Genomic DNA, 27244 nt, shown 5'->3' on the forward strand with positions numbered 1-27244 from the left:
ATGAGAAAAGGTTCACACAAAGAGGGTTGATTTTAACCTGGGGCCCCAGCAACTTTGGGTTGATGCAAGGGACAGGGGGAGGGGGGCACAGAAATAATCTACCTGCATCACCCCGCCCCCCACCACAGCATGAGACCTGGGAGTTTTTAACTCCCAGCCTCACTTGAGCCTCCTGGCCAGGTGGGAGTGGGATTTCAGGTGGCCAGACAGCATCACCAGGGACCAGAGGAATAGTCTCTGATATTAATATTACGTTAATTGTATTGTTAATGTTCAGGATAAACAGGTACTGATTAAGTATCTTGAGCACATAAGGAGGGTCTGAGGGCAGCTCCACATTGGTGTCTGTCCCTGGCTGACACACAGGAGACCTGGGTTCCATTCCTTGAACAGGAGAAGTCGTTGTCTAAATAATTACCGACTGAAGAGGGCAATGTGTTTTTCTGAAACTGGTGGGTCCCACAGGGGCTGGAATGCATAGTCAGCCCCAGGAATGACATTTTAATTCAATTAAGTAAGTTTCCCTTAGAGTTTTATCCTTTCTTACAGTGCCCCTTTAAAAGGTTGTCACATTATTAGTTAGTTTATTTTATTGTTTATTTAAGTGTATAAAGAGGGACTGCTGGGACACTGGTAGGTAAGCGGCAAAGGTGTGTAATGCTGCATTCTGTGAATAAACCTACACTCAAGAAAAGGATCTGTCTCTAGTTTAATGCTTCACCATCTGGCTTGGATCCACTCAATATGTGGCAGTCATGTAAATTCATCGGAGAGGATCTTGAATTGATCACAGTTAGTCGCTCCAATCCTTACCTGGACTTAGCGGAGGGCTAATGCCAGCATGGAAGGTAGTCTGACATTGATCTCCTCACCTGGGTGGGCTAACTGTGGAGGCATGGCTCAGGTCTGGCAGCTCACCCCAAGCATGCTTATGAGGAATAAAGTTCCATTTCCATTGATTATTGGGCCTCTCGGTTTGGGATTACATTGATCACATTGCAAAAAAGAACCTGACCAAAATCTACCCAATGGACCTTCTATAGGTGGTGATCAAGGGCTGAAGGTCATAATTGCTGCTTTATTTCTTCTTATGATAAACATTTTCTGGCATAGAAAAACAGAAGAAAAAAGACTTCATTTATTTCACACCCTCATACACCCCAAAGTGTTTTACAGCCAATTAAATACTTTTGAGACAAAATTAAGTTTTAAGTAGATGGAAGATTAATAAAGAATTCTGCAGAACATGTAGTTTGTACAATTTTTCCTGGGATTCTTCAAAATTTGGCACTGCAAAACCCTTTGGGAGAACTCTTAAGAAGTTATAAACAGAATTCAATATAACTTTTACATGAACATGATGTTATTCATGGTGCACTATTGATCATCAATTTGAATAGGGTAGAATTGACACTGTCACAGCAGCATTTCCTAGTATTTCAGAGGATTAAAGGTGACAATGAGTGTGTATTGTGCCTTTGTTATCCATAATGTTTTTTGAAGTATAGGGACTTGGTCAAGTGGTGTGGTGGGGAGAAAAGACAGTGGCATCATGGTAATGTTAGTAATCCTATAGGCCCAAACTAATGCTCTGCTGACAGGGGTTCAAATCCCACCATGGCAGCTGATAGAATTTAAATTCAATTCGTAAATCTGGAATCAATAGTAACGATGACCATAATATTATCAATGATTGTTGTAAATTCACTAATGTCCTTTAGGGAAGGGAATCTGCCATCCTTACCCTGTCTGGCCTCCATGTGACTCCAGACCCACAGTAATGTGGTTGACTCTTAGCTGCTTGCTGAAATAGCCTAGCCAAGCCACTCAGTTCAAAGGGCAATTAAGGATGGGGCAACAAATGCTGGCCTTGCCAGCGATGCCCACATCCTGTGAAAGGCTGAAGAAATTAACATAGGCGGGAATGTTACGCCATAACTGGGAAGTTGGTTGGGGGAATGGGGTGCTTGAAATTAGCTGGGAAGACAGTGGGTGCCGTAATTGTCGTCTTCCCACCCCATTTTACAATGAGGGGGTAGAAGGCGGACAAGGCTGCCCTCCCTTAGGCCAATTGAGGCCCTTAATTGGCCAGTTAATTAAAAGCCTCTAGTTACATAGTTCCGGTCACATTGGTAACTTGGGTGGGAGAAAGCACAACATTCTAAGTCATATATATTCCAGGTTGGAGTTCTGTCCTGTCAATCCTTTCATTCTACTGCAGATCCCACCCAACGCAGTAGAATCTTTCTGCTGCCACTGGTATTTTACCAGTTGCAGATGGGCACTTCATCACCTGGGGAGGCAGGCCAGTTCAACCCAATAGCCTTGCTGCAAGCTTGGTGGGGAGTGGCACCTGATTGGGTACCCCATGGCTCAGACATTTCCACCCCGCCCCCTCCACTAGCTGGAAGACCACCCATTACGGTCACAAAATTGACTCTCCTGCCCCCTCACCAGGGCTTGCCTGATTGACCCTGGTGATCCACAACCCCACTGACCTTTCCTCTGCACCTCCTTGATGGTTGGTGGTCCAGGGACTGCTGCAGTCCCAGCAGGGGCCAGCACTCCCAGTGGCGCTACTGGGACTGAAGAGCTGCTGGCCATCTGATTGGCTGGCTGTTCTTGCATTCGGGACATCCTGCTTCGGAGGGGTGGAAACTACGCCTGCAAGCAACTAATTACCCGAACAATGCAAAACTCAAGACGTGGCTCCCAGGGCCAGCAAAGGTGGGCTTGCCCCTGACTTTCTGGTTGATGGGTTGGGACCTCCACGTGAAACCCTGGCTGTATTTCCCCTGATGCATCACTGCCCACTGTACTAGGTGGGATCTGAGGCAGAATGAATTGACGCTAGAATTCTAACCCGGGCTAGATTAGAGATGTTTTATATGGCTTAGGATATTGTACATTCTCCCACCCAAGTTATCATGTGACCAGAACTGTGTAATTAGAGGCTTTTTAACAGGATCTTTTTCATGCATCAGGTAAAAGGCTCTTTTGGCAATCTTCTTACTAGCTCCGTTTTCTGTCCATAGATTCTACCTAACCTGCTGAGTGTTTCCAACATTTTCCCTAGGTCAGAAACCAGGAACTCCCTTCAATCAGCCACATAGACTGCAGAGGTTCAAGAAGGCAGCTCATCGCCAACTTCTCAAGGGCCATTAAGGATGGGGGACAAATGCTGACATTGTCAGTGGTACCCACATCCCATGAAGGAATATAAAAAAAAATCTGTCCTTTATTTCCGTTGATCATAGGAAATGGTGGCAGAGTGATAATGTCAGTGGACTAGTAATCCAGTGACTCAGACTAACGCTGCTGGATCACAGGTTCAAATCCCACCACGGCTGGTGGAATTTAAATTCAATTAATAAATCTGGAATTGAAATTGGATTGTTCTTAAAAAAAAAATCTGTTTCCTTGTAGAAACACGCTCTGGGAGGCTTCTTAGTCAAACAAAACAAACTTTATTTACACGAGGGCTTTCGTGGCCACTTGTATCCAGCCAGCCCCTCATAGCGCCATCTTTTTTCAGAGGAAACCCCTCCCTAGAATTTATTCCCCCCCACTAGCCACACATTGGTTGGACAAATCAGGTGACCCCCCTACTCAGTTGAACTGCTCTTGAAGGGACAGTCATCATGTTCCTAATGGCCTTTAGGGAAGGAAATCTGTCCAACCTGACTTGATCTGGCCTACCTGTGACTCCAGACGCACAGTAATGTGGTTGACTCTTGACAGGCCGCTGAAATGGCCTGGCAAGCTTCCCAGTTTACGAAACTACTGCAGATACCAGATAGACTCAGTAGCTCAAGGTGGCTCACCACCACCTTCTTAAGGGCAATTAGAGATGGGCAACAAATATTGGTCTTGCCAGTGACGCCCACATCTCATGAAAGAATTAAAACAAAAGGTGCGAGCTTCATCAGCCAATGACTTACAAAAGTACCTTCTGCTTTTGTAAACAAACAGAAATGTGTTTCCATTTCTGTAGTGATCATGTACATAAATGTTCCACTCCCATCTCACAATCATTTTGACAGATCGCCTCCCTAATAGGTTTAGAGGAAAGGAGCTGGAGAGACATGCCAGAGGGTGTTGTTCATTTGGTGAATGTTTGTTACACCAACAACAGAATAGTTGTTCTCCTCTTCTTAATCATGCTATTCCACTATTTTGAGTCATTTATGGGATTTGGGTGTCGCTGGCAAAGACCACATTTAAGCTCCAGCCCTCACAAATTCCATTTATTGTGTCAATACCTTTTAAGAGAAGTTTATAATTGATTAAAGCTGCAGCATACTGTATGTGTTTCTTAGTAGAAAAGCTAAAGCTTGGTGATTTCCTGGCAACATGTGGTGGCTCTGGATAATAAAAACTGTTAAAGTGAAATCTGAACTTGTCTGAGACATGCATTTTGATCCCAAGCCTGCTCGACAAGTATGAAACTAGACACTAATACTTTTCTTGAATAGATTTATTCACAGAACGCCACATATCATGTAGCACAGCTTCTTACCCAGTGTCTGAGCAGTTTCTCTTTGTAAGTTCTCTAAGTGCTTAATTAAACAAAGCCCTTCACGAATGCTCACCCCTTCATCTTAACATAACTAACACACCGTTAAGGGCACAATGTCATTTGATATCAGCATGTTAGGCACTATGAGGGACTTTAAACACACAACATCCCACTAGATAGAACAAGTGAGTGAAGGAGGAAGAACAACCTTTCATTTGTAATGTGCCTCTCTGATCCTCAGGACATTCCAAAATGCTTCATAGCCAATTGATTAATTTTGAAATGTTGTCTCTGTTTTGACAAACGCTACAATCAAGTTGCACACCGCAATGTCCCATGAGCAGTAAATGAAATAAATGTACAATTTGAGTACAACAATATGGAATTGATTTGAAGACGTGAGGATTTTGAGTATGTGCAGCCCAGCAAGTACTAAAAGTGCAGAATGAAAGACTTTTCACGTGGTATTGGTGGCAAGACAAAAAGAACGGTAGATGGTTGCCGACGAGTTATTTACACATCAGAAGGGAAGATCACATAGTGTACGGCTGTGCACTTATCCTGGTGGGGCTGTCTTGATGCTGGTGGCATGCCAGGTATGTTGAATATAGATAAAAACTACATTTCATCATATTCGTGGTATCTTCCTCCACATTCACAGCTGACACCACATGACAACCAGAGCAACAGCAGTGACTGGTGGCCCACAATGTTATCCATATCACTTTTAACAAAAATAACAGTTTCTGCTGCCTTTAGTTCAATACACATTTGCCTGCCGAGCTTGAAAAAGAAAAAACATTTGAAATTTAACAGATCCTACTCCTGTATGTACAATGCTAATCCTTTATCCCTGTGCCATCATTTGGTCGAAAAAATACCCCTATTAAATGAATTGGTTTAGAGAGCAAAAACATGACACCTTGGCTTTTCTGCACTGGACCATCACAGGTTTCTACAACAATTAACTGGCTTGCCGTCGGTTGCAAGCAGAATAGCAACAATACAATCATGTCACCAAGGAGTTCAGAGCGACAACAGGAGTGAAATCTGAATGGCAGAGCTGACTTGAATCAATATGAATTATCAGTCAGCTGACCCAGGACCATGTTTGTAAGATTAAATTTGTGATGTAATCACTGCAAGCTTCAGAATTTAATTTTCTGTGGACTATAGGGAAATAAAACTGCTCAAAATATTGATGTCCTAGTGTCTCCTTCTTTGGCTTGATGCCGAACTTCTGTCTGGTTATGTTCCTGTGAAGCATTTTGGGACATTTTCCCGCATTAAGGGCGCTATATAAATACAAAAAGGAAATTTGGAAGTGAATCATTTGGCAACAGTGAGAAAGATCATATTACAAGGGCAGAAAGAACTAGCCATAATACCTATAGACTACAACCGCTCCAGTCTGGAAATCTATTGTTTGGAAACACCAGCTGCACAGAAATCTTTTGAGAAGACCCAAGGAACTCATTGCATTATTTTAGTACAATACTTGGATAAGTAGTTTTTGGATAAGTAAAACAATTTTTATTACTGCTTTACAATGTTTTATCACTATATTATCTTTTGGGTAAACATTTATTTCTATGGTGTTCTCCAGTTCACATTTTTGCAGTTAAGCATTCTTAGGTCATTCTGTAATCCAGAAAATCCCAAACTCCAGAATTAACTTGATCCCAACCATTCTGGTCCAGGGAGTTTACAGTGTATTTTAAGAATCCATATTCTACAGCTGTCTTCCTTTGTTTGAGGGACCGTGAATTGGATTCTGCAGTTTGGATTGATCTTAATGCAATTTTTTTAAACTTATATAGTCACAGGATGTGGGTGTCACTGGCAAGGTCAGCATTCATTACACACCCCTAATTCTCTGGGCATTGCTGTGACTTTTGATATCACTAAAGTGAAGGCAGAGTTAAAATTGCTGTTGAATGTTGTGAACAAAACAAATAGACTAATAGAGAGAGTGGTTGATCTGGTTGTTACTATTTACAAGGGGCCATTCATATTAGTTGGACATGACTCTCCAGCTGGGAGGAGCATTGTCTCATTTTTCAACAGTGACGCAGATATGAGAGTGTGCTGTTCCAATGCACAATTAACCCACACGGTTTTTAATGCTGCCCTAATATAATGATCAGTGATTTCTGCCGGCAGTTAACTAACATTTAATATCATTTCCTTGATTCATACAGTATCCTCACAATTTTGCTTGATTCCTGCTTGTTGTTTTGAAATGCTTCCTTTGGTAAGCAATTAATTTTGAACAATAAAAAGAAGCGTAGGTGTGTGTTTGAGGTTGTCACACATTTCAGATTTGAACCAACACAATTACACCAGACAAAGAATGTGTGTAATTTTTGAAATATATTCATCCTGAGAAAGCTGACATTTGTCGACCGTCCCTAGTTGCCCTAAGAAGGAAAATGCAATTTGATACAACCGGGTGGCTTGTCAGACCGCTTCAGAAGGTAGTTAAGAGTCAACCACAATGATTGGAGTGACATTTATGCCAGAAGGCCGATTTCCACCAAAGGCTTCTTCCGAAAATCCAACAGCTTCGTCGTCACTTACAGAAACTTTCAGCCCTTTCGATTAGATCACTGATAACAGAGTTCAAACCGACATGGTGAGCTTAGAACTCATATTCATTGCAGTTGTTATTCCAAACCTCTGGATTACTAGTCCTGTAACGTAACCACTACACCACCATACTCGCAGGTATCTGATACCCAGGGTGGAATTTTACGGCCCATTGCATCAGGGTCACAAAAAGCAACGAGCCATTCAAAGTCCATTGACTGGAAAATCCCACCAGCTGGAGGGGCAGTAAAATTCCACCCCCAATTTCTAAGACATTGAGATATTGAAATAACATTGGAGTGTACCTCTAAATGTCTTTTGGTTTAAAGCAGAACATCCACAATGAGCTTGGAAATTTCTGACATGCTCCAGAGCACTGATTATTCTCAGATTTACTGCTCTGAAATTTGCAAAATTAAAAAATTTTGTACGAGTCTAAGTTCCAAAGCTCTAGTGTTCATGAAAAATAGCACTACATCAGAACCCCGATAGAGAGACACAGTGACGTGTGTGCAAGAAAACTTTTATAGGATATTCATTAAAATCTTGACAGTGCAGTGCTCCACAGCTTTCCTTTTGATGTATAGATGTCCATGCTATGCGTCAAGGAGTGAGGCCCAAGCAGAAGGTAGAGCATGGATGGGAGGAAATGGAGAGGCAAATTGATCTTTATCTTTACCCTTATCCCTGGGCAGCAATCTGGTGGAATGGACTACCTGCCTGATATACAACCCACTCAATTTTTATCTCCTTGATTTCGAGGTGATGAGAATCAGACTCTACAATGGCCGATTGATCTGCTCTTCCAAGTCAGTGCCCGTGGGTGAAGATGAAAATTATCTTTGGGCAATTCTTCATAAGGAAGGAATTAAGAGCACCTAGTGTGTCACCAAGATAATTCCTGCACATCCTCAACTCCCTAGTACAAAAATAGCTTTGGAAGGGTCCTGGGAGCGAGTTAGCTGCTTGACCACTTGGCAGGATATGGTACATGGTATCTGGGAGAAGAAAGGCCAGGGGTGGGAGGAGATTCACAAAATAAAAAAAAAACCTCTCTCATGTTTTGAAGGTATTTACTTGTGCCAGTCAATTTCAAGAGCGATGACTGTGTACAAGTACCGTACACCAATACTGTGTACCAGGACAATGTACCGTGCCTGCTGAGATAAAAGCAAAAACTTGCGGATGCTGAAAATCCGAAACAAAAACAAAAATACCTGGAAAAACTCAGCAGGGCTTCAGTAAGAATCCGGCCCCCTTAATGTTAGCTGTAAAGGAGAGAGCTTGCTTCCATTGTGTGATAGGGGTTTGTACTTCTTAAACTGGCCACTGGGGGCAGGATACATTCTGTTTTAAGGAGTTTTGGCATACTGAAAATGGCATCTTCCTCCAGTCATAGGGGGTGAAAACAGGCAACACCACAAGCCCAAAACAGGTGAACTGGCAGCCCATTTTATATTTGGTTCTACATTGTATCTCCCTGTAGTCAATGAGGGGAAAATAAAAAATCAGGCCAGCGTTAACCAATTTCACCCCCAATAGAAAGGTGCAGCAAAGAAACAGGTCTTTTGGCCCATTACGCCTGTACTGATATTTTTCTCCAAATGAACCACTTAATATAATCTCACTCGCTCGATCATTATCCCCTTCAATACCACACTTTTCAAACAGTTCTCTCATTTCCTTTTATGGACCCAGCAACAGTGACAGAAAATTCCACATTCTGACCTTCCGCAAGAGAGTAGGGTAGAATTTCTTGTTCTTGCACCTTGGTTAATTGCAGTACGTTGGTTTAAGGAAGACAGGAAAATGGTGTGAAGGGAAAGTGCACCTGTAAGGTAACCCTCCTGGTTTCCATCTATTTAAACTAATGAGAGACTGCAAAGATGGTTGTATTCACATTAGACCAGGATGGAACACTGCTCTGAGAAGTTCCTTCAATCAGGGGCTTGTTTGATCTTCGTTGTATTCACGCTACACCTGTTACACGTTATTAAAAACTGTACTAAAGGTGGAAGGTACCCAAACATTAGGAATTCATTATTTGGTTTTACAGAGGTCATTCGGACCCCATCGGATGACCTGACGCCAAACAAGCAGGTTGTTACACAAATTTTAGCCATGTACCATCTCCAGGCTTTCTTCTTCTTGTTCTTGAGTGCTCTGCCTGAAGGCTGGTCTGACCCACAGCGCCACAACCTCCATCACGGGTAGGGCAAGGAGGCAGATCCCAAATCTGCAGCAACACACCAAGGATCCTTCGACAGCACCTTCCAAACCTGCGGCCCTCTACCACCTAGAAGGGCAAGAGCAGCAGACACATTGGAACAGCCCCACCTGGAAGTTCCCCTCCAACCCACTCACCATCCTGGCTTGGAAATGTTTTGGCCGTTCCTTCACTGTCGCTGGGTCAAAATCCTGGAACTCCCTCCCTAACAGCACTGTGGGTGTACCTACACCACACGGACTGCAGCGGTTCAGGAAGGCGGCTCACCCCCACCACCTTCTCAGGGGCAATTCGGGATGGGCAATAAATGCCAGTGACGCCCATATTGTGCGGACAAATAAAAAAAAAACCCTGTGCTGTTGTCACCAATCGGGTCCTGGTGGCACCAGCCTATCTTAAGGCCACTAAAACCACGACCCGCATCTCCAAACCCCTCGGTCCAGCTCCACGTCAACTTGGTCTACCACCAGTAGGTGACTGGGCATTCCTGATGCTCGCGGGTTGGCAAGTCGGCTTGTTGCAAGAAGGTGTGGCCCACCGTCACAACTAAAGTAACATCAATGGAAGGGACCACACATTCCACACAAACTTTCAAAAACATTCTAGAGTGGAGAAGATCCAGCCACAACGCAGAGTCTGAAATGATTCAAAAAAATGTAAGTGAGTAGGAGGTGGTATTAATCAAAAGTCTATGGGATAAACCAATGACAAATTACAGCACAGGATAAAATTCCTTTGGGACTTACAGCCGCCTACATTATCTGACCTCCAGTAAATTATTTGAAAAAAATACAGCAGCGTTTATACACCGCGGAGAATAAATATCTGAAGAAATTACTTTAAAAAAGGTATTGCGATCGTTAACTCTTCATAAGTACCAGCTCCGTCTGTTGCACTCGTATGAAGTCCCTGGGTTATCCATTAGTTAGCCCCCTTTTTCTGGGCACAGGGGTCAAATCCCATTCAGATCGATGTGGGCAACATGCGATATTCATATACCCACCACATGTGAATGATTGTGCCTCCAATGCTGACCTCGGCATCTTAATGCTGCAGCACTCAACAGGAGGCCACAGCAGTGTGGATTGCTGTTCACATGGTGCAGGGAGGCCTGCTCTTTCTTAAAAGAAGCTTGTTTCTTAAAAGGGAAAGTGGACAAAAAGATTGTCCCAATGGAAACTGAATGCCAGGGCAGATAGAGGGATCCACAGTGACAGATGCAGCACTGGAGGAACGAGTGATGCAAGTGGGCATGAAGAAAGGTACCACTCATGGACCACCCTCAGAACGGATTGGGGGCAGGTGACCAGGAAGATCAACTCCTGGAGTCTGGGCCCCGAGGACCCGGCAGCAATACCACAACGAGTCTAATGACCTCTTGCAGGTGGTCAGTGAGTGGATCTTCATGTGCCATTTCCTGACCACCACACCACCAACCTTTCACACTACCCAATACATCACGCCCCCATCACTCATCCAGCAGCACTCCCTGGCTCTCAGGACTCAGGCCTAACGTCCAGATACTCCACCAGCCTCACATATGTGCCAATGCTGCCAGCCTCACACCCACCTCTCACTGCCTCCACATATCTCCAGCTATTCAGCTAAAGCAGGCACATCAGCCAAACACAGGGCTACACAATTGCTGACATTCTGCCCTGTCTCTCTTACAAGACAAGGTGGAACACAATGTGAGGGAGTAGAGCAGAGCCGGTGGGAGGCAAGGATGCCTAAACCCTAAGGAGGAGATGGTTCTCAGCATCATGAGGCAGGCCTCAATGAGGTCCGTGGCATCCGACATCACTGAGAGTATTGTGGGTGACAATATGTTCCTGTCTTATGTCCCTTCTCAACTCCCAGTGCACCTTCCTGCTGCTATCTGGCATGACGAGTGAGCTGCTGATGGTGTAATCACGGACCTCTTGTTCCCCACCCCGCCCCACCCCCTTACCCCCTACCCTCACAATAACTCTGAGTTCCTGCTTTTAGACACCTAAGAAATGCTGCCTGCCCAGTGACAGGAACTACAGGAAGAGGAAAGAGAGCAAAAACAGCACCAATCATGAGGCCCCATCACTTGATCTGACACTTGCAGCCATCAGGTCCGAAACTGGCACTGCACTTACCTTGGAGTTTAGTATCCAGCTGGGATCAGGTTTCGGAGATGAGTGGACTGCAAGCAGACCAGGGTGAAAGGGTAGTACTTTCGCCAGCTCACTGGAGGACGAGGTGGCAGACAAGTACAGCTGCAGGGAACTCAGATGAGGACCTCAGTGGAGTAGCATATTGAAGAACACTGGCGAGGATGCACACCAAGATGCTGGGTACATTGCCCGGCCTGCATTGGTCAGGCAGCCTCCAGTCTCCTTCTAGGTGCATGGAGGGCTCTGGCTCCAGGTTGGCAGAGGGCCTGGCGCAGAGCTTGCCACACCTGCAGCCTTTGCTCCATCCCATCCCATCCCATTGCCGACTCAAAGGCACTGCCGCTGCTGCCCCCATATCTGATGCAGCCTTTGTGTGGACAGGACAGCTACTGCTCGACTGAGCTGGTCTTGTGCACCTTAAGTGGTCTTGTGGAGTCCGTGGACCATGTTTACGTAGGGTGTTGTAGACTGCACTCCCTTTTCAGTTATTTAAAAAACCTTTTATTACCGTTTTGTTTGCACTTCAGCTCCACGTTCCTGATTTACGGGCACCCAGTGCGGAGGGGGGCCGGGAGGGAGGAGGACCTCCTCATGAACCTGCTCCTGGGCCTGGCCAGGTTGGCCATTGACAGGTCCAGGAAGCGGGCGATCGAGGGGGTCGCCTGACCTGAGTGTCTGCCCCTCTTCCGCGGCTACTTTCGCGCCCGAGTGTCCCTGGAGAAGGAGCACGTGGTGTCTGCCGGCACCGTCGAGGCCTTCCGTGCCCGGTGGGCACCACAGGGGCTGGGGTGCTTTATTGACCCTCTTAATCACATTTTGGTTTGATGTTTGTAAGTTTTATTTAAACTTTGTCTTTGGTTTTACAGCTATCCTAATTTTGGGGCTGTGTTTACTTTATCCCTCATTTTGTTAATTTAGTTTATTTGGTTGACTCTAAATGAGTTAAAATGGAACTCCAGTTCAGACCAGTACCAGTCATTTCCAAGTTTTACTGGTTTCTCTTTCTGGGAATGCGGCACAACACTCTGGAAAATCCAGAAACTCACCAAAACACCTCTGAAAACACCACAGAGTACTTTCAGGCAGTTTGCAATTGAAAAGTTTCCAGCTACAATCTGGGTACGGGGCCCTTTAAGCAACATTACTGCAGGGCCCATCTCACTGCTTCAAGCTTCTTTCCTCAAGAGTGGACAGTGTAGTTGTTGCCAGGCCTGTGTTGCCAACATTTGGAATCTGGGCATCAGGATAACAGCAATTCAATATGTTTGGGTGCATGCCGGGAATGCATTTCCATGTGCCCACAGCCTTGGAGAACAGCGCCCGTGCTGTGCAGACAGTGGAGCCTGTCCCAGGGAAAGCCAAGTAGAACCCCCATGAGTTTAAAAAAATCAGAGCGACTTGCTACTTTCTGATCTCAGGTGGAGTTTCATAGCATGGAGCAAGAAAGAGAAAGTGAGTTGTTTAAAGCGATGTCATTTACTTGTTCAGACCTATCATTTTAAACCGAGATTACCTATCCGTGAGCGATGGAAAGCATTTTGTGCAACCTTTTTTAAGAGCTCCTGACCACTGTACCCCTCTCTCCTGTGGAGGTACGGGTCCGTGAGTAGCAGACTACTGCTGCTGCTGGCCATCTTGACCCTCACCGGAGGTATAAAGTAACACAGCACGAGCTGCACCCATGCAGATTAGACCTCTGAGCCTTCAATGTGTGCGAATTAACCCCTCAGCATAAGCACTGTGAACAAACAAGCACGTAAGAAAGCAGCTGTGAGTACAGGGTACTTTATTGACATATTTGCCTGTCTTGGCTTCAGCACCCTCAATGGCCTCTACGTTCTTGCCTTGTCTTCACTGGCCAGTTCCAGGAAGACCGGAAAACCTGTGGAGCCAAACTTAAACTTCAAAACTGCTCTAACTGACGGTTAACATACTGAAATTCACAGCCCGCCTCTCCCGCTGGGAATGCACGGACACAATGTAATGCACTGGAATGAAATGTGGGAGTCGGCAGCTTGGGAGCCACTCCCTGCACGCTTTCAAATTTCCCATTCTTGTTCTGATGAGTGCAAGACGAAAAGCTTCAGCAACCTCGCTCTCTTTTCAGCAATATTGTAAAATGGTTACTCATACTGGTCTTTCTGTTAAAAAATGCTGTGAGCATACAGCAGCATTTAAAACGCTATCAGCTCGGCACGTGGTTTTAACCCTGCTTGCTCAGTGGAAACCGGATGGGCAGTCAAAATCACGTGGCACATTCAACCGGCAACATCCCAAACCGATCCCAAGGCTAGGATTTTGACCAGCTCTTCTAGACAAGGAGGTCACTCGCTGGGGACCAATATGTAGATCGTAAATGCAAAATGCTGCAGATGCTGGAAAAACTCAGCAGGTCTGACAGCATCTGTGGAGAGAGAAACAGAGTTAACGTTTCGAGCCCGTATGACTCTTCTTCAGAGCTCTGAAGAAGGGTCATAAGGACTGGAAACATTAACTCTGTTTCTCTCTCCACGCATGCCGTATGTAGGTCATACTCTGATGACATCATTGAGACCTGACTGCTATTTTAACCATGGTCCTCAGTTGGTGAAGATCAGCCACGATCTTATTGGATGGGGAAGAAGGCTTGAGGGGCTGAATGGCCTTCTCCAGCCCCTATACGTTCTCCCAGGTGGGCCAAGTGGCTGAAGATTTTGAAGGCAAGCACAGCAACCAAACACAAGGGTCAGGCAAGGTTTAAAACCTTTATTTGTCTTTTCTTTTAAATTCCTTGTAGGTGTCCTCCTCTAAGGCTCACAAGAACAGTTGCGCTTTCCCGTTCCCCAGCCGACCTCAAACTCCCTGAAACCCCCGCTCATGACTTAACTAAGGGCTGGGCTTGTTCCAATGACGCTTGTGGCCTGCTGCCATCTGAGATCGTGCTGTTGCCCACCAGCCAGGTGGCACCACCTGCCAGTTTTAGATGGGGAATTGACCGGGGGAATGCAAGTACAGCCTGGGAGCAGTCAGGATGGTTTACCAGCCACTTCAAGCCCTTGCCCACTCAATTCCCCACCCAAATCAGGGGTGTAAAGAAACAACCCTGGCAACAAGTGCAGGTGATGAATCATTCTTATATACGTACGTTAAAAGAAACTCACACCGCTGCTTGAGAGAGCTGGATTGGAGGAACAGAACACCAAGGTTTGAAGGGCAAACACTTCTCAACGACATGAAGACAAGCGTGTGAGGCTTAGGGCCAAGGTATTTAGCGCAGGCTGTCATAGTAGCAAATGGTCGCTTTTTGCATGATTTATCGCTGGAAAATCTAGGGCAGAATTTTACTGCCCCTCTCGCTGGTGGGATCTTCCGGACCCGCCGAGGTCAATGGGCTTTTGAAAGGCTCGCTGCATTCTACAGCCGCGATAGGGCCGTAAAATTCCACCCGTAGAGTGTAAAGTAGCACCAATACCGAGTAAATATCTGTGGCGGACGCAAGTTCCAAGCACTGAACTCAAGATACAGAAATTCCAGTGGGGGATATATCTAATTCATGAGTTAATACCTTTTTTTTGTGTGAAATCCCTATCTGCACTATTTGATCCAAGTCATTAACACATTTATATTAAAATAACTTCGCCAATGTTTACCCTGAACTTTATGAGCTGCAACTCAAATTACCCTGGAGTAAAACTGTTGGAGATAGATAGTTCTAATAATTCACCTAAGTCAAGTTGACATATGAACGTTATTAACTGTGGAAATGTAAATCTAAGTTTCCCTCTTGTGGCCTTGGCCAGTTCTTCTTGGCTTTTTTCCTTCTAGCTGCACATTGCCACTGATTGGATGTGTCAGGTACTCGATAATCAGTGTCCTGCGTGCAGTACTTGGTGGGATCTTACCGATAATGGAACAAATAAAATATGCATCCAGAGAGGACGTAAATGGCAACAGCAGAATTATAACCAACAATTACTGGCTGACAAAAGGGGCACAGTGGCTATGGTCTGAAATTGTTGAATGAATGTTCAGTCCAGAAGGCCTTAAAGAGGAGCTGCTGCTCCTTGTCCTTCCTTTGAGCTTCATTAGGACGGAGTGGTGAAATAGCGAACACATCCCATTCTGGTGCCAATGACCAAAAAAGATTCACGAGAATGGTTCCAGGGATGAGGAACTTCAGCTATGAAGACAGATTGGGGAAGCTGGGACTGTTTTCCTTGGAGAAGAGAAGGCTGACTTGATAGGTGCATTCAAAATCATGAGGAGCCTGGGACAGGGTAGATAGGGAGAAAACGTTCCCACTCGTGAAAGGATCGAGGACGAGAGGGCGCAGATTTAAAGTAACTGGCAAAAGAAGCAAAAGTGGCATGAGGAAAAACTTTTTCACGCAGCAAGTGGTTGGGGTCTGGAAAGCACTGCCTGAGAGTGCAGTGGAGGCAAATTCAATCAAGGCATTCAAAAGGGAATTAGACTGTTGTCTGAATTACAAGGATGTGCGGGTTACGGGGAGAGGGGAGAAGGCGGAAGAATGGTAATAGGTGAATTGCTCATTGGGAGAGCTGATGCAGACACGATGGGCTGAACGGCCTCCTTCTGTGCTATAACAATTACATGATTCTGTGATATGGAGCAGCATGAGTTTGAGTCTGGAGACTGAAGAAGATGGCATTAATTTTCCTACTCCTAGACCAGATGAGGCACGGGTAGCACAAAGAGGGAAATAAATTAACATGAGCCATCTCACCTTTCTGTTGATGGTCTCTAAAACAGATAAACTTGCACTACATAACGGAAAATAAAATTCCATCCCAAAAACAATATCAAACACAAGCTGTTTCCCCATTTGCTTCTCTCTATACTCTTCCTAATACCCTCCACTTGCCTGGATGAGTGCAGCAACAATACTGGAGAAGCTTGATGGTCAAAGCAGCACATTTGATTGGCACCCCACCCACCACCTGAAACATTCACACTCTCCACCACCAGAGTAGATTGGCAGCACCGTATACCATCCATAATATGCACTGCAGCAATTCATCAAGGTTCCTTTGACAGCACCTTCCAAACCTCAACTACTACAACCTATAAGGACAAGGGCAGCGGACCCGTGGGAACACCAGCACCTGCAAGTTCCCCTCCAAGCCACACACGATCCTGACTTGGAAACGTCTCGCTGTTCCTTCACAGTCGCTGGGTCAAAATCCTGGAACTCCCACCCTAACAGCACTGTGGGTGTACCTACACCACATGGACTGCAGCGGTTCAAGAAGGCAGCTCACCACCACCTTCTCCAGGGCAATTAGGGATGGGCAATAAATGCTGGTCTAGCCAGTGAATGAATTAAAAAAAAGCTTCAAGCTGACTAATAAATCCAATGCCAATATCTTAGGTTTTATGGAAATGTTAACAAATTTAACAGCTTCAATTAATTCCTTGTCACCTGAGAGACAAACTGAATTTATGGAGAAGTTATGCGTGCACAACATGAAAACAATTCTAGGCCAGGCTGAAGTGGTTAAATACTTCTCAGTAATTTGCAATGCAGCATCAGACAGGTCACACTAGGAAAAAGATAGCACCAGTGATCAGATACCTTCATCAAGTACCTGCAGGAAATTCTGTGGGCAGAATTTAATGTTCGCAACTGGAGTCTCGCTCGCTGGATGGAGAACCAACGGAAGCCTCCATTTGTGAAGGCCCACCAATTTAAAGTGCCCATCAGGCACTTAAGTGGCCAGCATCGGGGCCGTCCCCTGAATTAAGGACCCCGGGGCGGAAATCCCAACACCCCTCCCCCACAGAGCGCTGCCAGCCAATCATATGCTGGCGCCTCTCCATTGCCATCAGCCACGGGGGTGATGACAGCTGCCAGTAATGTCCCAGCAGAAGTCCAGGAGCAATGAGGGACCCCAGGCCAAAGGTAAGGGAGGGTGGGATGGGGGCCATAGGGAGGGGGTTGCGGGAGAGGTAGGGGGAGGGATTTCGGCAGCAAGGTCAAGGGGGTAGCTCTCAGTGGGCCGCCCCACCTTCCCATTGCTGGGTCCCTCGATCAGGTGCTTAGTGCCTTTGAGTGAGGGGTCCCCCTCCGCCTCTGCCTCGGAAGTCTGCAAGCAGACGTGACAGAGTTTGACTTTCATACTTCCTGCATGGTGACCCCGCTGGTTGGATACCAGCAGCGGTGAGATGAGGCCCTTAAAATGGGCATTAATTACCCACTTAAGGGCCTCAATTAGTGTCCAGGCCATCCAACAGCCTCCCGCCCCGGACTTAACCCACCCTGCACCTTCACGCGCTAGTGAATGCCCCTCCCCGCCTCCAATCTCGCCCCGGGGTGGGGGGGACATTAAACTCTGCCCTTGTATTTCAGGGATCATTCATTCTAGTGTTTCCAAAAATTTAACAAAAAGCCTGCAAGGAAATAACTGAGGCAATCTGAAACACCATAGCTGAACGTGGATTAAATTTCTAACTCTGCCCTGGACAAACTCACATTAAGAGAGCCAACATGGCGGGGAAGTACACTGGAATTCAGGACATGCTTCTTCCGTACAACTACAGGTGCTTTTCTCTCCAGTATCTTAACTGACGTAAGAGTCGTCAATTAACTGTGTCACATTCTTTGATTGTCTTTAGTCACTCCACTATATTTTCAGCATAGGTCTACAAAAATGGGAAATTTTGAGGAAAGGTTTGAGGAAAAATGGCCCTGTTTCGGTCTGTCCAATGTCTGAACACGTCTTGTGTTCTTTTTGCCGCAAATCTGAAAGGCTTAACAGCATCATTGAACGAGCTGCTTGAATTGAACCAGGCCTGCACCATCAGGAGCAATATTGGTAACAGGTGTCGGGACTTAAGTGTGTTTCGCTCGCACTGATTTAGCAAAAATCCTAAAGCCCGTCAATGAATCGAATCAGGTCCTTCAGTACTGAGATGCTACACTCGATGTCGAAGAGAGACAACTTCAATGGCACTTTCACTGAACCAGGGACAGCTGAGAGAAAAATAGAGCTAAATTATTAATGAACGTGAGCTCGTCACAGCAACCCTTGGCACCCATCCTCCAGAAGTATCAGTGGCATCTTGTGCTCATGCCTGCTCTCGAAACAGACTAATTTATGAAGGTCCGATGACTGAATAATTCCTTCCCAAACATGGGCCCTGTTACAAATGGTCTCAAAAACCACTCATGATTTTGGGCACCTCCATCAGATCTCCTGTTAACCTTCTGTGCTCGAAGAGCAAACCCAGCCTCTCCAGTCTCTCCACCTAACTCAAATACCTGATCCCTGATACCGTTGCAGTAAATCTATTTTACACCCTCCCCCTTCCTTGCTGAAGTATGGTGCCCAGACTGGAACACAATGCACCAGCTGAGGCCTAACCAGCGCTATATAAGGGATTCACTTTTTTCTAAACTATTCTTTCATGGGATGTGGGCCTCGCCAGCACACATTGCCCATCCCTAATTGCCCTTGAAAAGGTGGTGGTGAGCCGCCTTCTTGAACCGCTGCAGTCCATATACTATAGGTACACCCACAGTGCTGTTAGGGAGGGAGGCCCTTAATCAATTTCCTGGATTTGGCACTCTATTCCTTTTGCAATAAAGCTGAGGATTCCACGTGCTTCTTTCTCAACTTGCCCTGCCACCTTAATCCTGCCACCTGAAAAGGTTTATGTAAGCACACCCCCTAGGTCTTTCCGACCCCGGAACCCCTTCCAGTTGCATCATTTCCTTTATATCGTCTCTCCTCATGTTTTCTGTGAAAAATGCACACTTTTCTGCATTCAATGTCAGCTGCCATATATCTGCCCACTTCATCAGTCTGCCTATGTCCTCCTGAGGTCTGTTGCTATCCTTCTCACTGTTCACCCCTTTCCAAGTTTCGTATCCTCTTCAAACTATGAAGCTGTACCCTGTTTACTCAAGTCCAGGTAATAATGTTATGTCACAATTGTAAAGCAAGAGATTATCCCCTTGACTCTCTACAGAGTGAGGTCTTGATATCAGCTGTAGCACCGCCAGTGCACAGTGACGTTCCTCCTCACATGTAGGGGGAGAACAGTAAATCAGAAAACGTTCCTTGGACTAGCTCTCCCATAGCCCTCAATCCTACCACAGAACTGACTGAACAGTGGAGAGCAGAAAACTTTACAAAGAAAAGCCAGCCATCATTTGACATTTTCAATATAATCTATTACATAATCTAGTGCAATGTATTAGAATGGATAGGCGCTTGCTGGCCGGCATGGACATGATGGGCTGAAGGGCCTATTTCTGTGCTGTATAACTCTATGACTCTATGATTAAATCACCAAAATCAGGAATGACTTGCACTTATGAACAAAAATGTTTCCTCAGGATTAATTGTGCTGTTTGCACAAATCAAGGCAGATTATTAAAAATCTATTTAAATGACTTATGCAGCTTTGTTTTATTCCAGTGCACAAATGGAACAGTCAATGAATTTTAAAAGCTGGTCCATGCAGTCAAACGCAAAGCTATAAATGCAACATATTAGACAACTCTGGTGAAGTCACGGTAAACATCAGCCACCCACCCCTGGAAGTCTGAATGGAACCAGAAACCTTAAATTATTGGAAACTGTCGTATGTAAGCTAGAGTTGTGTTACAAGACCACTAGTGTTTAATTGACCATTTAATTGTTTAGATCATTCAAAAGCCAGCCTTTTCAATTCGTGCAGGATAGCAGATTCATCAGATATGAACATTTTCCAAATTCTAAATAGCATTCATAACACAATGGCATAGGAAATAGGAGCAGGAGTGGGCCAGTTGGTTCCTCGAGCCTGCTCCACCATTCAATAAGATCATGGCTGACATGATTGTAGTCACTTTCCTGCCTGCACCCCCCCCATAACCCCCAAGTCCTTTGTCAATCAGAACTCAGTATTGAATCCATTCAGTGATGTATTCCACTGCTCTCTGGGGAAGAGAATTCCAAACACTACCGACCCTCAGAGAGAAGAAATTCCTCCTCATCGCCATCTTAAATGGGACACCCCTTACTTTTTGAACTGTGCTCTTTAGTTCTAGATTCCTATACGAGGGCAAACATCACCTCAGTATCTACCCTCTCAAGCCTCCTCTGAATCTTTTACATTTCAATAAGATCACCTCTCATTCTTCTAAACTCCAATGAGGATGGACCCAACCTGCTCAGCTTCTCCTCATAACCCCTCATCCCAGAAATCAGCCTAGTGAACTCTCTGAGCTGCTTCCAATGCATGTCCCTGCTTAAGTAAGGTGAGCGAAACTCTACACTGTACTCTAGATATGGTCTCACCGAGGCCCTATACAGCTGTAGCAAGACTTCCCTACTTTTATACTTCAGCCCCCTTACAATAAAGGCCAACTCCTAATTACTTGCTGTACCTGCATGCTGACTTTTTGTGATTCATGTAAGAGGACGCCCAGATCCCTCTGTACCACAGCATTCTGCAGCTTTTCTCTATTTAAATAATGGGTCGTAACTCCCTTGGAGGGGCAATCAGCACCGGATTGGCCAGTCTGTGTCCAATTACTTCAGGCCGGGCAAGATCCAGGCAGGGCAGCCCGTGCCAGAGGCCCAGTGGAGAGGTTCAGCTCCATCGAATTGAAGGAGAACATGCCCCCTTTTATACTGCACTAGCTGCCGTAAGTTAAAGGTCCCATTGAAATTCACAGGGCAGGGAGAAGGTAAGTGGATAGGATTTTGGAGGTGGGGGAGGGGGGAGGTCGGAGGGTGGGGGGTGGTTTGGAGGTTTGGGGTGAGGGGTTGGGTGGGAGATGGAGGTTGGAGGGTGGGTGGAGGGGGGTCGGAGGTTGGGGGAGGGTGAGGGTTGGAGGTTGGGGGGGGGTCAGAGGTCATGGTGGGATTTGGAGGTGGGGAGGGTGTGGTGGTGGGGGTTCTTTTGAAACGTTAAATCTTTGACCTGTCATTCTTTCCGCGAATAACTGGAAGTTCAAATTTCCCTTTAAACCCGTCATCGGTCTCTTTGGCGATTGTAACAGCATCCAGAGTAGGCCTGTACTCACAATGTTTCTGCAAAGAATTCCTGCCAATGCGATGTGAGAAATCGACAACAGTGGCCACACTTCAAAGGTACTTCATTGATTGTAAAGGGTGTTGGGATATCCTCAGGAGGTGAGTCCCACGATATAAATGGAAGCTCTTTCTATCAAATATGAGTTGCCACAGAGACGCACTTGTTAAAAGGGCCTCCACTCCCAATATAAAAGTTATCTGTTTTAAAGACTGCAGGTCATTTTTGTAAGTGGAAGTAACTTAAACTTCTGAAGGACACTCATTCAATGCCAGTAAAAGTGTCAAGTGAACTGTTTGCGCTTAGCCAGTAGGTGGGGTTAACCTACCAATGAACAGGATTCCTTCGTGAATATTTGATTCAGATTATAACGTTAAGCCATCTAAACACTGTTAGAGCAACTGAACTGCCCATAGTTTCAACAGAGTTTCACAGATTGTTTGCACCTCCCTGTGGTCTTGCTCAATGAAAGCAGAGAAGACTTGTAACTAGTGGAAGAATTACTGAGCTGGTAGCAACAGTGTGCACAGAGGCGAAGCTGGAATGGAGTTTTGTAATAAAATTTCCCAGCGCGGTTAACTGTTCAGTGTTGGGCTCCATGTGCGGCTGAGGCACTACCTTGCGCTGGTTATTCCCCACTTAGTGTATCGCAGCGTTAACACCAGTCCCAATTTTCAGTGGGGAAACATGGCAGGATGAATTGGATAAAGAAACTGAGACGTGCTGGTCGTTAGAGAATTGGTGGTGCCCCAATACAAATATAAACTAAGCCAGTGGAGTGAGAAGCCGTCATTGTTTCTGTCGGCTGCTTATATGAACCTGCTATGGCCATGAGACAAGGTCAGACGGCCAGAGAATCAAAGTTGCAACCACCATTTTGGAATGTGTGTGCAGTGCGAAACAGAGCTTTAGTGTTTCCGCACTATGCGATTCACCCAGCGCTACAAATGCAGTGAGTTGCTGAATTCCCAGCTTGGATGACAGGAGCAATTTATTAAGCAATTCTGTAATATAAAAGGTAGCATTCATGTGTTCACACCTGCTGTTAACTTTCCCACAAGCTATGGGCCAGTCTGTTCTTTACAACGAGAAATGGCTTTGAAAAATAGGACAAAATGGCCATTTTTAGTTGTTTTTCAAATGCTGGTCACGAAACTCTCCAGGACAAACTTTCAAGCAGTTCGTGTGCAGACGGGGAGTGAAACCTCGAAAAGGCCTCTCCAAACAGTTTGCAAATGATTGCTTCATCAGATGATCAAAATGGTCAGAAAGAAAGGTGTGCCATGGAAGGAAATGCACTGTTGTCTCAGTAGGTCTCACAAAGGGGTCCTTGTGGTTGAACATTAAGGGCAGAATCGTCCAGTCCCGTTGGCGGTGGGCGTTGTGGCGGGCATGAGCAGACAATATGGCAAGAAGGCCAAAATTCGGCTGTGCGCCATCATGAAACCAGTTTGCGATTGTCCACTCCACCCGTCAATGGTGGGCCGCATTTCCCGCTGCCACACATGAGGAACCTAATTTCAATACTTTAGCATCTGATTAGAAGCCCTGCTCACCAGAATTACCCCCCCAACAATGGATCATACGGGCATGTCACCATGTTTCACAACTGTATATAAGTGGTGTGCACCTGGCGAGCTCCACTTCGCTCGGGATCTCGAGGTTTGTTTATCTACCTGGCTTTGGGCAGCACTCGCAGTCCATCAGCGCCAGGCTTTGCAGGCAGCTCCACATCACTTTTACAGGGGGGGGTCTCACGGGCAGATCTCTATCTACCAGGCCAGCCGTAAGGCTTTTCAACAGCTGTGGGGCTAGGGCTTGCTTGGGGAAGGGGGAGAAATGGCCTCAAGGCAAGGGAAGAGGCTGCAGGGTGAGGGCTCTACTGGGGAAGGGGGATTGTTTGTGGGTGGGGACACATGTTGATCTGTGCAAGTGGCCTTAAGATGGTGAGGGCTGAGGAGGCAGCCTCCAGAGGAAATGAGGCCAGATGGAGATGTGAGGGTGTGTGAGAGAGATTGAATGGTATTGTTGATTAAGCTGGCAGTGAGTGAGATGCCAGCGAATGTGTGATGGGATTGTGAGTGGGTGAGTTGAGATTGATGAGATGGTTGCCCGTATGATCCATTGTGGAGGGATAATTCTGGTGGCACAGCTGAGATCATTCATCCATTTTCTGCACTGGATGGCCCACCTCTTGTGTGCAGCATTGGCACTGACCACCTTTGCCACTGTCTCTCAAGCGAGAGTGGTGAGACTGATGGGCCTCCTGCAGCGAGAAAGTGGGTGGAGGACATCGCGGTGGGCCTCCACTGTATCCAAAAGGTGTCCCAGGGATTCTTCACTGAATCGCCAGGGGGGGGGAGGGGGGCTGCACTTTTCTTGGCTTTTGGGGTCATGTCTTCACCAGAACAGTCCTGGGATGCAAGCATTGAGAACTGTGTGCACGGCTGAAGTTTAAATATGGCGCCCGGAATGAGGAAGTGGCGAGGATATGGCGTGGCGGGTAAATCGGAGACTGCCCACCAGTGAGACGATGTGTTTCCTGTGGCTGCATAGTTAATGAGGTGGGAAGGGGGCTTTACGATGCGAAAACCCACCATTGCGGCCGGTGGGTAAAATGTCATTTTTCATGCCCGCTACTGCACTTAGGGCAGATTCATCCCAGATTTGCACTAAGTGTTTACTGATAACACATATTATACCTATGTACAGGGCGTAGCCCAAGCTATGCGCTAACTCCATGCTTGTTTCTACACAGGTCTCTGTTCAGCCCAGGACTCTCTCTAGTCTCAGGTCATGTGTTCCTTTACATCACACTGTGGGCGGTACTGTTCCAAGTCCCACATTAACCCTTGCTATGCCAGCTGCCCTTATACTACATGCATCACAAACATGGGGAATTCTCCTTTAACTGTGTCGCACTTAAACCCTGATATCTCATTCAAACGTAAAAGCTAATTGGAGAACTAGGGCCAATTTATATTTCTTGGTGTAGGTCTCTTATTGAAGATTAAGAACTGGTAAAAATCTTACCAGAATGGTAACGTGCTACAAGCACTCAATTTTCAAGTGACAGACTCTGTGTTATTATTCAGACCTCTGTCATGCTATGTCTGCTGAAGGACCAGTGCTCTCTTAAATTAGTCCAGCAAAATAGTGTAGATGCTGGACATCTTAACTAAAAATAGAAAACGTTCAGCAGATCAGACGTATGGAGAGAGAATGGTCACCAACTGGAAATGTTGATGCTGCTTGACCTGCTGAGTGTTTCCAGCATTTTCTGCTTATATTTCTCTCAGTTCACTTGGCCTGAGTTGTTTGAATGACCCTGATGCCCCCTTGTGGGGGAACCTAGAACGAGGGGGGCACAGATTCAAAATAAGGGATCTACCATTTAAGGCAGAGATGATGAGGAATTTCTTCTCTCAGAGGGTCATTAAACGTTTGGATTTTTCTTCCCCAGAGACCAGTGGGGTCTGGGTCGTTGAATATATTCAAGGCTGTGTTGGATAGATGTCTCACTGACAAGGGAGTCAATGCGGGGAGGGGCAGGCAGGAAAGTGGAGTTAAGGGCACAATCATGTCAGCCTCGATCTTCTTGAATAGTGGAGCCAGTTCGATGAGCTGACTGGTCTACTCTCGCTCCTATTTCTTGCGATCAGCACATGCCTGCCACCTATGCAGTCTTTTTGAGTGATGGGAGATGGGGTAGGTGTTTGAAATATTAGCACATGCTCGTACCACCAGGAGGAGAATCAGTTCCTGTTGGTACTCAAAACTTGCTGAAGGTGTTTGAAAAGTGTTTGGATATTGGGTATGGTGGGTCCACTGCAGGTGATTTGCTCTCGTGATCTAGTCCAAATAGAGCAGGAAACCAAAGAGTTTTTCAACTGTCGGAACTAAAAAAAGGAAAAGGCATCAATAGGCAGAAAGCAAGGTATTGAATTTGGCGTAAAACAGCCTTGGAAGTTCAGCTGAAGTCGCCCAACGTTTGTAGTAATTGAATGACCGTACAAGATTTGTTATCCATTCTGGAGACTCTAGTTTAAGAGGTGAAGATGTCTTGAGATATATATATATATATATATATATATATAGTGATTGTGGCTGTGGTGTGAAATGCATGCTCGTTAGCCTAAAGTGGTCACGGGGCTGACCTATTAGGTTTGCTGCTTGAGATCTGACCATGTGGGAAGGGTGTGGGTTTGAGCCCAATGCCAAGAGAACTGACAGCTGATTGTATGGAGGGCTGATGCTGGCTTGAGGCAGAGGTTGGAGGAGCGGCAGAACACATCAAAGCAGAGTTGTCAGGTTGGCTGTTGAACCTGTCTTTGGAATGATGTTTGAGTTGAGAAGATGACCTTCTTTGCTGATGGGGATCAGACACAGAGAAGCAACAAAGGATATGCAGCACCAGAACGGATTTTACTATTACTAAACTTTTAGCAATCCTCGAGTACCAACAGGAAAGGAACAAGTAAGTTTTTATTGAACAGGGTTTGATTGTCAATGGGGACATAGGAAACTAAAGAATCTAACTGAATTAGATTCAGAGGCTAAGATAAGCAGCTTCTAAGACCTTCCATCTTTTCATTGGATCTCTAGTATCCATAGAAACAAACACCTCTTATCATGTGGATGCAACTGAGGCAGGGATAACAACAGTTAATACAGAGATCCGTAATAGGCATTTGATTCATAGATCACACTCATTCAAAACGCTGAATGTACTTTGACATTCTTGACAATGCTTAAAGCAATCCTGATTGAGCTAAGAATTACACTGGAAATCAATTTAAGACTATCAGGGCTCTCAGTGTGGCACGCTTACTCAAGCTAGAAGCTACGTATATTCCCACACTGGGCCCTGTCCTTCGCAGGCAGAAGGAGCACGTCCACACATTGTGCCTTTTTCAAATAAATAAATGCTGGGGTCAGCCATCCTCTGGTTCCTTCCCCATGGCAATGCCTTAACCAATCAGTGTCAACTTGTCCGGTCTGAATTTGAACAAAAGCTTGGCAGTTTACTATTCCCTGGTGCATTCTCCATGGCAACACCTCTATCAATCAGAGTCGTCTTGCCAACCAATCAGCATTCTCTTCTCATGCAGTATAAATTATTGTTCCGTTTACTATTGGGGTTGTTGTAAATTGTCCTGATGGGTACAAGACAAAAAGCTTCAATAGCAAGTCCTTTTTTCAGCAATATTTTCAATAGGTATTGGTGAAGCCATTTTAATGGTTCGCTGATGGTTTCTGGGCTACAGAATGGAGTAGTCAGAATAATACAATGGGCCATAACTTCCAAGTTCCCCAGCGTTGTATTGGGGAGGTAGCCTAAAGATGCACTGGGGAATCCCCTTTGGAAGTTCTCAGTTAAGGTTTGCATGGCAATTGGCCAGAAGTGCAAACTTCTCTCTGGGCAATTGCCCTGCACTGGGAACCATCTGAAAATGTGATTTAAATCATAAACTTTGGATGGTTCCGACTGGGTTTTACCAACTGTTACCCAGAAAAAGTTAGAAGTAAAACCACTTCTAATTTCTGGGTGACTATTGTACAAACCCAGACCAACCGCCCCCCCCATGGGACTCCCCGCACACACCTGACCCCCCCAGGGAACTTCCCCCACCCGCACGGGACTCGACCCCCCTCCCCTGCAGACCTGACTCTTGTCCCCACCCTCAAGGCCCAAGCAGACCCGACCCCATCACTGACTACCCCCCACCCCGAGGCCCAACC

The 27244-nt window shown here is 45.8% G+C and overlaps 2 protein-coding genes and 1 long non-coding RNA gene across 4 annotated transcripts in view; 1 reads left to right on the forward strand and 2 right to left on the reverse strand.

Moving 5' to 3' along the window:
• The window catches only part of LOC144693355 (spectrin beta chain, non-erythrocytic 1-like), a 559404-nt gene that overhangs the window by 412674 nt on the left and 119486 nt on the right, over positions 1–27244 (reverse strand). The gene's annotated exons all lie outside the window — the stretch shown is intronic.
• Positions 1–27244, forward strand: part of LOC144693360 (uncharacterized) — a 56999-nt gene that overhangs the window by 25521 nt on the left and 4234 nt on the right. Inside the window, exon 2 of the long non-coding RNA XR_013579522.1 lies at positions 5471–5628. This is a non-coding gene — a long non-coding RNA (uncharacterized LOC144693360). The remainder of the gene's footprint in view (positions 1–5470; positions 5629–27244) is intronic.
• Positions 1–27244, reverse strand: part of rab15 (RAB15, member RAS oncogene family) — a 144053-nt gene that overhangs the window by 17796 nt on the left and 99013 nt on the right. The gene's annotated exons all lie outside the window — the stretch shown is intronic.

Source organism: Cetorhinus maximus, chromosome 18 (genome assembly GCF_964194155.1).
Source record: "Cetorhinus maximus chromosome 18, sCetMax3.hap1.1, whole genome shotgun sequence".
Taxonomy (NCBI): domain Eukaryota; kingdom Metazoa; phylum Chordata; class Chondrichthyes; order Lamniformes; family Cetorhinidae; genus Cetorhinus; species Cetorhinus maximus.